Genomic DNA, 13,210 nt, shown 5'->3' on the forward strand with positions numbered 1-13,210 from the left:
ACAGACAGGGAAATAGCCATATAGATTGGTGTAGGGAATCTGAGAGGATGGGATAGTCCATGGGAAAATCCCAGAGGACAGCATGGGATGAAGTGTTGAGGGAGCTAGCGAACAGGAGTTCTTGGAAGCAGAGAACAGGGTGGTTTATTTGATACTATATGATAAGGTTAATGATGTAGCTAGAGGCAGAGTTGTGGGAAGCTTTTTATGCCCTTAGTATTTTGAATTTGATTTGTTGGGAGAACGGAAGCCAAGGAGAGATTGGCAGAGATCGGGTGGCTGACACCTCTACTAGTAAATGGTTGGTAAGGGGGATACAACTGGCAGTAGCGAATCAGATAGACTGAAGGGGGAATGGTCTGTTTAGAGGCAGGCCATAGAGTAAGGAGTTGCAATAGTCGAGAGATATCATGGGAGTGAAGTGGAAGTTTGGTGGTGTCATTGTTAAAAATGGGGCATTCTTTGGAATTCTTATTGTGGGGAAGGTAGCGAGATTTAGACAGTAAATAGTTGTGGTGCTGACAAAAGGGTACATAAAGAATTACAGCTTGCACCGGGCATGAGGGAAGGGAACAATATAACGCAGGTTAGCTTACCATTCCCTCTCTTTGCTCTGAATTGCACAGGGTACTTCCAATTTTGCTGATATCAACTCTCAAGAGAAGCCTAAACCACTAGGCTCTATCGTTAACTTGTGCAGCAAATCCACGTCAATAAAGCTCCCTTATGAATGTAATCCATTACATTATAAAGCATTAGAGCAGCATCACTATGAAGAATGACTATATAAAACCGACTCTGGTGGGACTCGAACCCACAACCTTTGAATTACTACACCAACTAGAAGTCCAATGCGCTATCCATTGCGCCACAGAGCCCTCTCTGAAGACTTTATTAGAGGAACTTGCCTGAGGAACTTGCCTGAGGAACTTGCCTGAGGAACTATTCAAGTCGTAACAAATAAACACAATTGAATAATGGTCACTGCTAAATAATAGGGATGAGCTCAAGATCTGGTCCAGATACAGTTTAAGATTTAAATTTACCTGCTTGGGCATGTGCCTTAGTGCAATATCTTTTGATATTTAAGTGGGAACCGGAGGTCATGTTAAGTAGAAATATTTGTACCGTTGATTAGTTGTTGGAGAAAGGAAGAGCTCAGCAATTAGGTGATGGCAGGAAATACTATCCTGAATAGATGAGTTTGCAGGGATCACCTGAAGCATACAGACAGGGAAATAGCCATATAGATTGGTGTAGGGAATCTGAGAGGATGGGATAGTCCATGGGAAAATCCCAGAGGACAGCATGGGATGAAGTGTTGAGGGAGTTAGCGAACAGGAGTTCTTGGAAGCAGAGAACAGGGTGGTTTATTTGATACTATATGATAAGGTTAATGATGTAGCTAGAGGCAGAGTTGTGGGAAGCTTTTTATGCCCTTAGTATTTTGAATTTGATTTGTTGGGAGAACGGAAGCCAAGGAGAGATTGGCAGAGATCGGGTGGCTGACACCTCTACTAGTAAATGGTTGGTAAGGGGGATACAACTGGCAGTAGCGAATCAGATAGACTGAAGGGCGAATGGTCTGTTTAGAGGCAGGCCATAGAGTAAGGAGTTGCAATAGTCGAGAGATATCACGGGAGTGAAGTGGAAGTTTGGTGGTGTCATTGGTAAAAATGGGGCATTCTTTGGAATTCTTATTGTGGGGAAGGTAGCGAGATTTAGACAGTAAATAGTTGTGGGGCTGACAAAAGGGTACATAAAGAATTACAGCTTGCACCGGGCATGAGGGAAGGGAACAATATAACGCAGGTTAGCTTACCATTCCCTCTCTTTGCTCTGAATTGCACAGGGTACTTCCAATTTTGCTGATATCAACTCTCAAGAGAAGCCTAAACCACTAGGCTCTATCGTTAACTTGTGCAGCAAATCCACGTCAATAAAGCTCCCTTATGAATGTAATCCATTACTTTATAAAGGATTAGAGCAGCATCACTATGAAGAATGACTATATAAAACCGACTCTGGTGGGACTCGAACCCACAACCTTTGAATTACTACACCAACTAGAAGTCCAATGCGCTATCCATTGCGCCACAGAGCCCTCTCTGAAGACTTTGTTAGAGGAACTTGCCTGAGGAACTATTCAAGTCGTAACAAATAAACACAATTGAATAATGGTCACTGCTAAATAATAGGGATGAGCTCAAGATCTGGTCCAGATACAGTTTAAGATTTAAATTTACCTGCTTGGGCATGTGCCTTAGTGCAATATCTTTTGATAATTAAGTGGGAACCGGAGGTCATGTTAAGTAGAAATATTTGTACCGTTGATTAGTTGTTGGAGAAAGGAAGAGCTCAGCAATTAGGTGATGGCAGGAAAGACTATCCTGAATAGATGAGTTTGCAGGGATCACCTGAAGCATACAGACAGGGAAATAGCCATACAGATTGGTGTAGGGAATTTGAGAGGATGGGATAGTCCATGGGAAAATCCCAGAGGACAGCATGGGATGAAGTGTTGAGGGAGCTAGCGAACAGGAGTTCTTGGAAGCAGAGAACAGGGTGGTTTATTTGATACTATATGATAAGGTTAATGATGTAGCTAGAGGCAGAGTTGTGGGAAGCTTTTTATGCCCTTAGTATTTTGAATTTGATTTGTTGGGAGAACGGAAGCCAAGGAGAGATTGGCAGAGATCGGGTGGCTGACACCTCTACTAGTAAATGGTTGGTAAGGGGGATACAACTGGCAGTAGCGAATCAGATAGACTGAAGGGGGAATGGTCTGTTTAGAGGCAGGCCATAGAGTAAGGAGTTGCAATAGTCGAGAGATATCACGGGAGTGAAGTGGAAGTTTGGTGGTGTCATTGGTAAAAATGGGGCATTCTTTGGAATTCTTATTGTGGGGAAGGTAGCGAGATTTAGACAGTAAATAGTTGTGGGGCTGACAAAAGGGTACATAAAGAATTACAGCTTGCACCGGGCATGAGGGAAGGGAACAATATAACGCAGGTTAGCTTACCATTCCCTCTCTTTGCTCTGAATTGCACAGGGTACTTCCAATTTTGCTGATATCAACTCTCAAGAGAAGCCTAAACCACTAGGCTCTATCGTTAACTTGTGCAGCAAATCCACGTCAATAAAGCTCCCTTATGAATGTAATACATTACTTTATAAAGCATTAGAGCAGCATCACTATGAAGAATGACTATATAAAACCGACTCTGGTGGGACTCGAACCCACAACCTTTGAATTACTACACCAACTAGAAGTCCAATGCGCTATCCATTGCGCCACAGAGCCCTCTCTGAAGACTTTATTAGAGGAACTTGCCTGAGGAACTTGCCTGAGGAACTTGCCTGAGGAACTATTCAAGTCGTAACAAATAAACACAATTGAATAATGGTCACTGCTAAATAATAGGGATGAGCTCAAGATCTGGTCCAGATACAGTTTAAGATTTAAATTTACCTGCTTGGGCATGTGCCTTAGTGCAATATCTTTTGATATTTAAGTGGGAACCGGAGGTCATGTTAAGTAGAAATATTTGTACCGTTGATTAGTTGTTGGAGAAAGGAAGAGCTCAGCAATTAGGTGATGGCAGGAAAGACTATCCTGAATAGATGAGTTGGCAGGGATCACCTGAAGCATACAGACAGGGAAATAGCCATATAGATTGGTGTAGGGAATCTGAGAGGATGGGATAGTCCATGGGAAAATCCCAGAGGACAGCATGGGATGAAGTGTTGAGGGAGCTAGCGAACAGGAGTTCTTGGAAGCAGAGAACAGGGTGGTTTATTTGATACTATATGATAAGGTTAATGATGTAGCTAGAGGCAGAGTTGTGGGAAGCTTTTTATGCCCTTAGTATTTTGAATTTGATTTGTTGGGAGAACGGAAGCCAAGGAGAGATTGGCAGAGATCGGGTGGCTGACACCTCTACTAGTAAATGGTTGGTAAGGGGGATACAACTGGCAGTAGCGAATCAGATAGACTGAAGGGGGAATGGTCTGTTTAGAGGCAGGCCATAGAGTAAGGAGTTGCAATAGTCGAGAGATATCATGGGAGTGAAGTGGAAGTTTGGTGGTGTCATTGTTAAAAATGGGGCATTCTTTGGAATTCTTATTGTGGGGAAGGTAGCGAGATTTAGACAGTAAATAGTTGTGGTGCTGACAAAAGGGTACATAAAGAATTACAGCTTGCACCGGGCATGAGGGAAGGGAACAATATAACGCAGGTTAGCTTACCATTCCCTCTCTTTGCTCTGAATTGCACAGGGTACTTCCAATTTTGCTGATATCAACTCTCAAGAGAAGCCTAAACCACTAGGCTCTATCGTTAACTTGTGCAGCAAATCTACGTCAATAAAGCTCCCTTATGAATGTAATCCATTACATTATAAAGCATTAGAGCAGCATCACTATGAAGAATGACTATATAAAACCGACTCTGGTGGGACTCGAACCCACAACCTTTGAATTACTACACCAACTAGAAGTCCAATGCGCTATCCATTGCGCCACAGAGCCCTCTCTGAAGACTTTATTAGAGGAACTTGCCTGAGGAACTTGCCTGAGGAACTTGCCTGAGGAACTTGCCTGAGGAACTATTCAAGTCGTAACAAATAAACACAATTGAATAATGGTCACTGCTAAATAATAGGGATGAGCTCAAGATCTGGTCCAGATACAGTTTAAGATTTAAATTTACCTGCTTGGGCATGTGCCTTAGTGCAATATCTTTTGATATTTAAGTGGGAACCGGAGGTCATGTTAAGTAGAAATATTTGTACCGTTGATTAGTTGTTGGAGAAAGGAAGAGCTCAGCAATTAGGTGATGGCAGGAAATACTATCCTGAATAGATGAGTTTGCAGGGATCACCTGAAGCATACAGACAGGGAAATAGCCATATAGATTGGTGTAGGGAATCTGAGAGGATGGGATAGTCCATGGGAAAATCCCAGAGGACAGCATGGGATGAAGTGTTGAGGGAGTTAGCGAACAGGAGTTCTTGGAAGCAGAGAACAGGGTGGTTTATTTGATACTATATGATAAGGTTAATGATGTAGCTAGAGGCAGAGTTGTGGGAAGCTTTTTATGCCCTTAGTATTTTGAATTTGATTTGTTGGGAGAACGGAAGCCAAGGAGAGATTGGCAGAGATCGGGTGGCTGACACCTCTACTAGTAAATGGTTGGTAAGGGGGATACAACTGGCAGTAGCGAATCAGATAGACTGAAGGGCGAATGGTCTGTTTAGAGGCAGGCCATAGAGTAAGGAGTTGCAATAGTCGAGAGATATCACGGGAGTGAAGTGGAAGTTTGGTGGTGTCATTGGTAAAAATGGGGCATTCTTTGGAATTCTTATTGTGGGGAAGGTAGCGAGATTTAGACAGTAAATAGTTGTGGGGCTGACAAAAGGGTACATAAAGAATTACAGCTTGCACCGGGCATGAGGGAAGGGAACAATATAACGCAGGTTAGCTTACCATTCCCTCTCTTTGCTCTGAATTGCACAGGGTACTTCCAATTTTGCTGATATCAACTCTCAAGAGAAGCCTAAACCACTAGGCTCTATCGTTAACTTGTGCAGCAAATCCACGTCAATAAAGCTCCCTTATGAATGTAATCCATTACTTTATAAAGGATTAGAGCAGCATCACTATGAAGAATGACTATATAAAACCGACTCTGGTGGGACTCGAACCCACAACCTTTGAATTACTACACCAACTAGAAGTCCAATGCGCTATCCATTGCGCCACAGAGCCCTCTCTGAAGACTTTGTTAGAGGAACTTGCCTGAGGAACTATTCAAGTCGTAACAAATAAACACAATTGAATAATGGTCACTGCTAAATAATAGGGATGAGCTCAAGATCTGGTCCAGATACAGTTTAAGATTTAAATTTACCTGCTTGGGCATGTGCCTTAGTGCAATATCTTTTGATATTTAAGTGGGAACCGGAGGTCATGTTAAGTAGAAATATTTGTACCGTTGATTAGTTGTTGGAGAAAGGAAGAGCTCAGCAATTAGGTGATGGCAGGAAAGACTATCCTGAATAGATGAGTTTGCAGGGATCACCTGAAGCATACAGACAGGGAAATAGCCATACAGATTGGTGTAGGGAATTTGAGAGGATGGGATAGTCCATGGGAAAATCCCAGAGGACAGCATGGGATGAAGTGTTGAGGGAGCTAGCGAACAGGAGTTCTTGGAAGCAGAGAACAGGGTGGTTTATTTGATACTATATGATAAGGTTAATGATGTAGCTAGAGGCAGAGTTGTGGGAAGCTTTTTATGCCCTTAGTATTTTGAATTTGATTTGTTGGGAGAACGGAAGCCAAGGAGAGATTGGCAGAGATCGGGTGGCTGACACCTCTACTAGTAAATGGTTGGTAAGGGGGATACAACTGGCAGTAGCGAATCAGATAGACTGAAGGGGGAATGGTCTGTTTAGAGGCAGGCCATAGAGTAAGGAGTTGCAATAGTCGAGAGATATCACGGGAGTGAAGTGGAAGTTTGGTGGTGTCATTGGTAAAAATGGGGCATTCTTTGGAATTCTTATTGTGGGGAAGGTAGCGAGATTTAGACAGTAAATAGTTGTGGGGCTGACAAAAGGGTACATAAAGAATTACAGCTTGCACCGGGCATGAGGGAAGGGAACAATATAACGCAGGTTAGCTTACCATTCCCTCTCTTTGCTCTGAATTGCACAGGGTACTTCCAATTTTGCTGATATCAACTCTCAAGAGAAGCCTAAACCACTAGGCTCTATCGTTAACTTGTGCAGCAAATCCACGTCAATAAAGCTCCCTTATGAATGTAATACATTACTTTATAAAGCATTAGAGCAGCATCACTATGAAGAATGACTATATAAAACCGACTCTGGTGGGACTCGAACCCACAACCTTTGAATTACTACACCAACTAGAAGTCCAATGCGCTATCCATTGCGCCACAGAGCCCTCTCTGAAGACTTTATTAGAGGAACTTGCCTGAGGAACTTGCCTGAGGAACTTGCCTGAGGAACTATTCAAGTCGTAACAAATAAACACAATTGAATAATGGTCACTGCTAAATAATAGGGATGAGCTCAAGATCTGGTCCAGATACAGTTTAAGATTTAAACTTACCTGCTTGGGCATGTGCCTTAGTGCAATATCTTTTGATATTTAAGTGGGAACCGGAGGTCATGTTAAGTAGAAATATTTGTACCGTTGATTAGTTGTTGGAGAAAGGAAGAGCTCAGCAATTAGGTGATGGCAGGAAATACTATCCTGAATAGATGAGTTTGCAGGGATCACCTGAAGCATACAGACAGGGAAATAGCCATATAGATTGGTGTAGGGAATCTGAGAGGATGGGATAGTCCATGGGAAAATCCCAGAGGACAGCATGGGATGAAGTGTTGAGGGAGTTAGCGAACAGGAGTTCTTGGAAGCAGAGAACAGGGTGGTTTATTTGATACTATATGATAAGGTTAATGATGTAGCTAGAGGCAGAGTTGTGGGAAGCTTTTTATGCCCTTAGTATTTTGAATTTGATTTGTTGGGAGAACGGAAGCCAAGGAGAGATTGGCAGAGATCGGGTGGCTGACACCTCTACTAGTAAATGGTTGGTAAGGGGGATACAACTGGCAGTAGCGAATCAGATAGACTGAAGGGCGAATGGTCTGTTTAGAGGCAGGCCATAGAGTAAGGAGTTGCAATAGTCGAGAGATATCACGGGAGTGAAGTGGAAGTTTGGTGGTGTCATTGGTAAAAATGGGGCATTCTTTGGAATTCTTATTGTGGGGAAGGTAGCGAGATTTAGACAGTAAATAGTTGTGGGGCTGACAAAAGGGTACATAAAGAATTACAGCTTGCACCGGGCATGAGGGAAGGGAACAATATAACGCAGGTTAGCTTACCATTCCCTCTCTTTGCTCTGAATTGCACAGGGTACTTCCAATTTTGCTGATATCAACTCTCAAGAGAAGCCTAAACCACTAGGCTCTATCGTTAACTTGTGCAGCAAATCCACGTCAATAAAGCTCCCTTATGAATGTAATCCATTACTTTATAAAGGATTAGAGCAGCATCACTATGAAGAATGACTATATAAAACCGACTCTGGTGGGACTCGAACCCACAACCTTTGAATTACTACACCAACTAGAAGTCCAATGCGCTATCCATTGCGCCACAGAGCCCTCTCTGAAGACTTTGTTAGAGGAACTTGCCTGAGGAACTATTCAAGTCGTAACAAATAAACACAATTGAATAATGGTCACTGCTAAATAATAGGGATGAGCTCAAGATCTGGTCCAGATACAGTTTAAGATTTAAATTTACCTGCTTGGGCATGTGCCTTAGTGCAATATCTTTTGATATTTAAGTGGGAACCGGAGGTCATGTTAAGTAGAAATATTTGTACCGTTGATTAGTTGTTGGAGAAAGGAAGAGCTCAGCAATTAGGTGATGGCAGGAAAGACTATCCTGAATAGATGAGTTTGCAGGGATCACCTGAAGCATACAGACAGGGAAATAGCCATACAGATTGGTGTAGGGAATTTGAGAGGATGGGATAGTCCATGGGAAAATCCCAGAGGACAGCATGGGATGAAGTGTTGAGGGAGCTAGCGAACAGGAGTTCTTGGAAGCAGAGAACAGGGTGGTTTATTTGATACTATATGATAAGGTTAATGATGTAGCTAGAGGCAGAGTTGTGGGAAGCTTTTTATGCCCTTAGTATTTTGAATTTGATTTGTTGGGAGAACGGAAGCCAAGGAGAGATTGGCAGAGATCGGGTGGCTGACACCTCTACTAGTAAATGGTTGGTAAGGGGGATACAACTGGCAGTAGCGAATCAGATAGACTGAAGGGGGAATGGTCTGTTTAGAGGCAGGCCATAGAGTAAGGAGTTGCAATAGTCGAGAGATATCACGGGAGTGAAGTGGAAGTTTGGTGGTGTCATTGTTAAAAATGGGGCATTCTTTGGAATTCTTATTGTGGGGAAGGTAGCGAGATTTAGACAGTAAATAGTTGTGGGGCTGACAAAAGGGTACATAAAGAATTACAGCTTGCACCGGGCATGAGGGAAGGGAACAATATAACGCAGGTTAGCTTACCATTCCCTCTCTTTGCTCTGAATTGCACAGGGTACTTCCAATTTTGCTGATATCAACTCTCAAGAGAAGCCTAAACCACTAGGCTCTATCGTTAACTTGTGCAGCAAATCCACGTCAATAAAGCTCCCTTATGAATGTAATCCATTACTTTATAAAGCATTAGAGCAGCATCACTATGAAGAATGACTATATAAAACCGACTCTGGTGGGACTCGAACCCACAACCTTTGAATTACTACACCAACTAGAAGTCCAATGCGCTATCCATTGCGCCACAGAGCCCTCTCTGAAGGCTTTGTTAGAGGAACTTGCCTGAGGAACTATTCAAGTCGTAACAAATAAACACAATTGAATAATGGTCACTGCTAAATAATATGGATGAGCTCAAGATCTGGTCCAGATACAGTTTAAGATTTAAATTTACCTGCTTGGGCATGTGCCTTAGTGCAATATCTTTTGATATTTAAGTGGGAACCGGAGGTCATGTTAAGTAGAAATATTTGTACCGTTGATTAGTTGTTGGAGAAAGGAAGAGCTCAGCAATTAGGTGATGGCAGGAAAGACTATCCTGAATAGATGAGTTTGCAGGGATCACCTGAAGCATACAGACAGGGAAATAGCCATATAGATTGGTGTAGGGAATCTGAGAGGATGGGATAGTCCATGGGAAAATCCCAGAGGACAGCATGGGATGAAGTGTTGAGGGAGCTAGCGAACAGGAGTTCTTGGAAGCAGAGAACAGGGTGGTTTATTTGATACTATATGATAAGGTTAATGATGTAGCTAGAGGCAGAGTTGTGGGAAGCTTTTTATGCCCTTAGTATTTTGAATTTGATTTGTTGGGAGAACGGAAGCCAAGGAGAGATTGGCAGAGATCGGGTGGCTGACACCCCTACTAGTAAATGGTTGGTAAGGGGGATACAACTGGCAGTAGCGAATCAAATAGACTGAAGGGGGAATGGTCTGTTTAGAGGCAGGCCATAGAGTAAGGAGTTGCAATAGTCGAGAGATATCACGGGAGTGAAGTGGAAGTTTGGTGGTGTCATTGGTAAAAATGGGGCATTCTTTGGAATTCTTATTGTGGGGAAGGTAGCGAGATTTAGACAGTAAATAGTTGTGGGGCTGACAAAAGGGTACATAAAGAATTACAGCTTGCACCGGGCATGAGGGAAGGGAACAATATAACGCAGGTTAGCTTACCATTCCCTCTCTTTGCTCTGAATTGCACAGGGTACTTCCAATTTTGCTGATATCAACTCTCAAGAGAAGCCTAAACCACTAGGCTCTATCGTTAACTTGTGCAGCAAATCCACGTCAATAAAGCTCCCTTATGAATGTAATCCATTACTTTATAAAGCATTAGAGCAGCATCACTATGAAGAATGACTATATAAAACCGACTCTGGTGGGACTCAAACCCACAACCTTTGAATTACTACACCAACTAGAAGTCCAATGCGCTATCCATTGCGCCACAGAGCCCTCTCTGAAGACTTTGTTAGAGGAACTTGCCTGAGGAACTATTCAAGTCGTAACAAATAAACACAATTGAATAATGGTCACTGCTAAATAATAGGGATGAGCTCAAGATCTGGTCCAGATACAGTTTAAGATTTAAATTTACCTGCTTGGGCATGTGCCTTAGTGCAATATCTTTTGATATTTAAGTGGGAACCGGAGGTCATGTTAAGTAGAAATATTTGTACCGTTGATTAGTTGTTGGAGAAAGGAAGAGCTCAGCAATTAGGTGATGGCAGGAAAGACTATCCTGAATAGATGAGTTTGCAGGGATCACCTGAAGCATACAGACAGGGAAATAGCCATACAGATTGGTGTAGGGAATTTGAGAGGATGGGATAGTCCATGGGAAAATCCCAGAGGACAGCATGGGATGAAGTGTTGAGGGAGCTAGCGAACAGGAGTTCTTGGAAGCAGAGAACAGGGTGGTTTATTTGATACTATATGATAAGGTTAATGATGTAGCTAGAGGCAGAGTTGTGGGAAGCTTTTTATGCCCTTAGTATTTTGAATTTGATTTGTTGGGAGAACGGAAGCCAAGGAGAGATTGGCAGAGATCGGGTGGCTGACACCTCTACTAGTAAATGGTTGGTAAGGGGGATACAACTGGCAGTAGCGAATCAGATAGACTGAAGGGGGAATGGTCTGTTTAGAGGCAGGCCATAGAGTAAGGAGTTGCAATAGTCGAGAGATATCACGGGAGTGAAGTGGAAGTTTGGTGGTGTCATTGGTAAAAATGGGGCATTCTTTGGAATTCTTATTGTGGGGAAGGTAGCGAGATTTAGACAGTAAATAGTTGTGGGGCTGACAAAAGGGTACATAAAGAATTACAGCTTGCACCGGGCATGAGGGAAGGGAACAATATAACGCAGGTTAGCTTACCATTCCCTCTCTTTGCTCTGAATTGCACAGGGTACTTCCAATTTTGCTGATATCAACTCTCAAGAGAAGCCTAAACCACTAGGCTCTATCGTTAACTTGTGCAGCAAATCCACGTCAATAAAGCTCCCTTATGAATGTAATACATTACTTTATAAAGCATTAGAGCAGCATCACTATGAAGAATGACTATATAAAACCGACTCTGGTGGGACTCGAACCCACAACCTTTGAATTACTACACCAACTAGAAGTCCAATGCGCTATCCATTGCGCCACAGAGCCCTCTCTGAAGACTTTATTAGAGGAACTTGCCTGAGGAACTTGCCTGAGGAACTTGCCTGAGGAACTTGCCTGAGGAACTATTCAAGTCGTAACAAATAAACACAATTGAATAATGGTCACTGCTAAATAATAGGGATGAGCTCAAGATCTGGTCCAGATACAGTTTAAGATTTAAACTTACCTGCTTGGGCATGTGCCTTAGTGCAATATCTTTTGATATTTAAGTGGGAACCGGAGGTCATGTTAAGTAGAAATATTTGTACCGTTGATTAGTTGTTGGAGAAAGGAAGAGCTCAGCAATTAGGTGATGGCAGGAAATACTATCCTGAATAGATGAGTTTGCAGGGATCACCTGAAGCATACAGACAGGGAAATAGCCATATAGATTGGTGTAGGGAATCTGAGAGGATGGGATAGTCCATGGGAAAATCCCAGAGGACAGCATGGGATGAAGTGTTGAGGGAGTTAGCGAACAGGAGTTCTTGGAAGCAGAGAACAGGGTGGTTTATTTGATACTATATGATAAGGTTAATGATGTAGCTAGAGGCAGAGTTGTGGGAAGCTTTTTATGCCCTTAGTATTTTGAATTTGATTTGTTGGGAGAACGGAAGCCAAGGAGAGATTGGCAGAGATCGGGTGGCTGACACCTCTACTAGTAAATGGTTGGTAAGGGGGATACAACTGGCAGTAGCGAATCAGATAGACTGAAGGGCGAATGGTCTGTTTAGAGGCAGGCCATAGAGTAAGGAGTTGCAATAGTCGAGAGATATCACGGGAGTGAAGTGGAAGTTTGGTGGTGTCATTGGTAAAAATGGGGCATTCTTTGGAATTCTTATTGTGGGGAAGGTAGCGAGATTTAGACAGTAAATAGTTGTGGGGCTGACAAAAGGGTACATAAAGAATTACAGCTTGCACCGGGCATGAGGGAAGGGAACAATATAACGCAGGTTAGCTTACCATTCCCTCTCTTTGCTCTGAATTGCACAGGGTACTTCCAATTTTGCTGATATCAACTCTCAAGAGAAGCCTAAACCACTAGGCTCTATCGTTAACTTGTGCAGCAAATCCACGTCAATAAAGCTCCCTTATGAATGTAATCCATTACTTTATAAAGGATTAGAGCAGCATCACTATGAAGAATGACTATATAAAACCGACTCTGGTGGGACTCGAACCCACAACCTTTGAATTACTACACCAACTAGAAGTCCAATGCGCTATCCATTGCGCCACAGAGCCCTCTCTGAAGACTTTGTTAGAGGAACTTGCCTGAGGAACTATTCAAGTCGTAACAAATAAACACAATTGAATAATGGTCACTGCTAAATAATAGGGATGAGCTCAAGATCTGGTCCAGATACAGTTTAAGATTTAAATTTACCTGCTTGGGCATGTGCCTTAGTGCAATATCTTTT

The 13,210-nt window shown here is 42.6% G+C and overlaps 11 non-coding genes across 11 annotated transcripts; all 11 read right to left on the bottom strand.

Moving 5' to 3' along the window:
• Nucleotides 1-793: 793 nt before the first annotated feature.
• TRNAR-UCU (transfer RNA arginine (anticodon UCU)) lies at nt 794-878 on the bottom strand. Its single transcript is given in 2 exon segments — nt 794-829; nt 842-878. It is a non-coding gene; the product is annotated as a tRNA-Arg (tRNA).
• Nucleotides 879-2,019: 1,141 nt separating this feature from the next.
• Nucleotides 2,020-2,104, bottom strand: TRNAR-UCU (transfer RNA arginine (anticodon UCU)). The gene is given in 2 exon segments: nt 2,020-2,055; nt 2,068-2,104. It is a non-coding gene; the product is annotated as a tRNA-Arg (tRNA).
• Nucleotides 2,105-3,219: 1,115 nt separating this feature from the next.
• Nucleotides 3,220-3,304, bottom strand: TRNAR-UCU (transfer RNA arginine (anticodon UCU)). The gene is given in 2 exon segments: nt 3,220-3,255; nt 3,268-3,304. It is a non-coding gene; the product is annotated as a tRNA-Arg (tRNA).
• A 1,141-nt stretch (nt 3,305-4,445) lies between these two features.
• On the bottom strand, nt 4,446-4,530 carry TRNAR-UCU (transfer RNA arginine (anticodon UCU)). Its single transcript is given in 2 exon segments — nt 4,446-4,481; nt 4,494-4,530. It is a non-coding gene; the product is annotated as a tRNA-Arg (tRNA).
• A 1,154-nt stretch (nt 4,531-5,684) lies between these two features.
• Nucleotides 5,685-5,769, bottom strand: TRNAR-UCU (transfer RNA arginine (anticodon UCU)). The gene is given in 2 exon segments: nt 5,685-5,720; nt 5,733-5,769. It is a non-coding gene; the product is annotated as a tRNA-Arg (tRNA).
• Nucleotides 5,770-6,884: 1,115 nt separating this feature from the next.
• Nucleotides 6,885-6,969, bottom strand: TRNAR-UCU (transfer RNA arginine (anticodon UCU)). The gene is given in 2 exon segments: nt 6,885-6,920; nt 6,933-6,969. It is a non-coding gene; the product is annotated as a tRNA-Arg (tRNA).
• A 1,141-nt stretch (nt 6,970-8,110) lies between these two features.
• On the bottom strand, nt 8,111-8,195 carry TRNAR-UCU (transfer RNA arginine (anticodon UCU)). Its single transcript is given in 2 exon segments — nt 8,111-8,146; nt 8,159-8,195. It is a non-coding gene; the product is annotated as a tRNA-Arg (tRNA).
• Nucleotides 8,196-9,310: 1,115 nt separating this feature from the next.
• TRNAR-UCU (transfer RNA arginine (anticodon UCU)) lies at nt 9,311-9,395 on the bottom strand. Its single transcript is given in 2 exon segments — nt 9,311-9,346; nt 9,359-9,395. It is a non-coding gene; the product is annotated as a tRNA-Arg (tRNA).
• Nucleotides 9,396-10,510: 1,115 nt separating this feature from the next.
• TRNAR-UCU (transfer RNA arginine (anticodon UCU)) lies at nt 10,511-10,595 on the bottom strand. Its single transcript is given in 2 exon segments — nt 10,511-10,546; nt 10,559-10,595. It is a non-coding gene; the product is annotated as a tRNA-Arg (tRNA).
• A 1,115-nt stretch (nt 10,596-11,710) lies between these two features.
• TRNAR-UCU (transfer RNA arginine (anticodon UCU)) lies at nt 11,711-11,795 on the bottom strand. Its single transcript is given in 2 exon segments — nt 11,711-11,746; nt 11,759-11,795. It is a non-coding gene; the product is annotated as a tRNA-Arg (tRNA).
• A 1,154-nt stretch (nt 11,796-12,949) lies between these two features.
• On the bottom strand, nt 12,950-13,034 carry TRNAR-UCU (transfer RNA arginine (anticodon UCU)). Its single transcript is given in 2 exon segments — nt 12,950-12,985; nt 12,998-13,034. It is a non-coding gene; the product is annotated as a tRNA-Arg (tRNA).
• Nucleotides 13,035-13,210: the final 176 nt, after the last annotated feature.

Source organism: Lithobates pipiens, unplaced genomic scaffold (assembly GCF_037356315.1).
Source record: "Lithobates pipiens isolate NorthernLeopardFrog02 unplaced genomic scaffold, aLitPip1_a1.2 Scaffold_13, whole genome shotgun sequence".
Taxonomy (NCBI): Eukaryota; Metazoa; Chordata; class Amphibia; order Anura; family Ranidae; genus Lithobates; species Lithobates pipiens.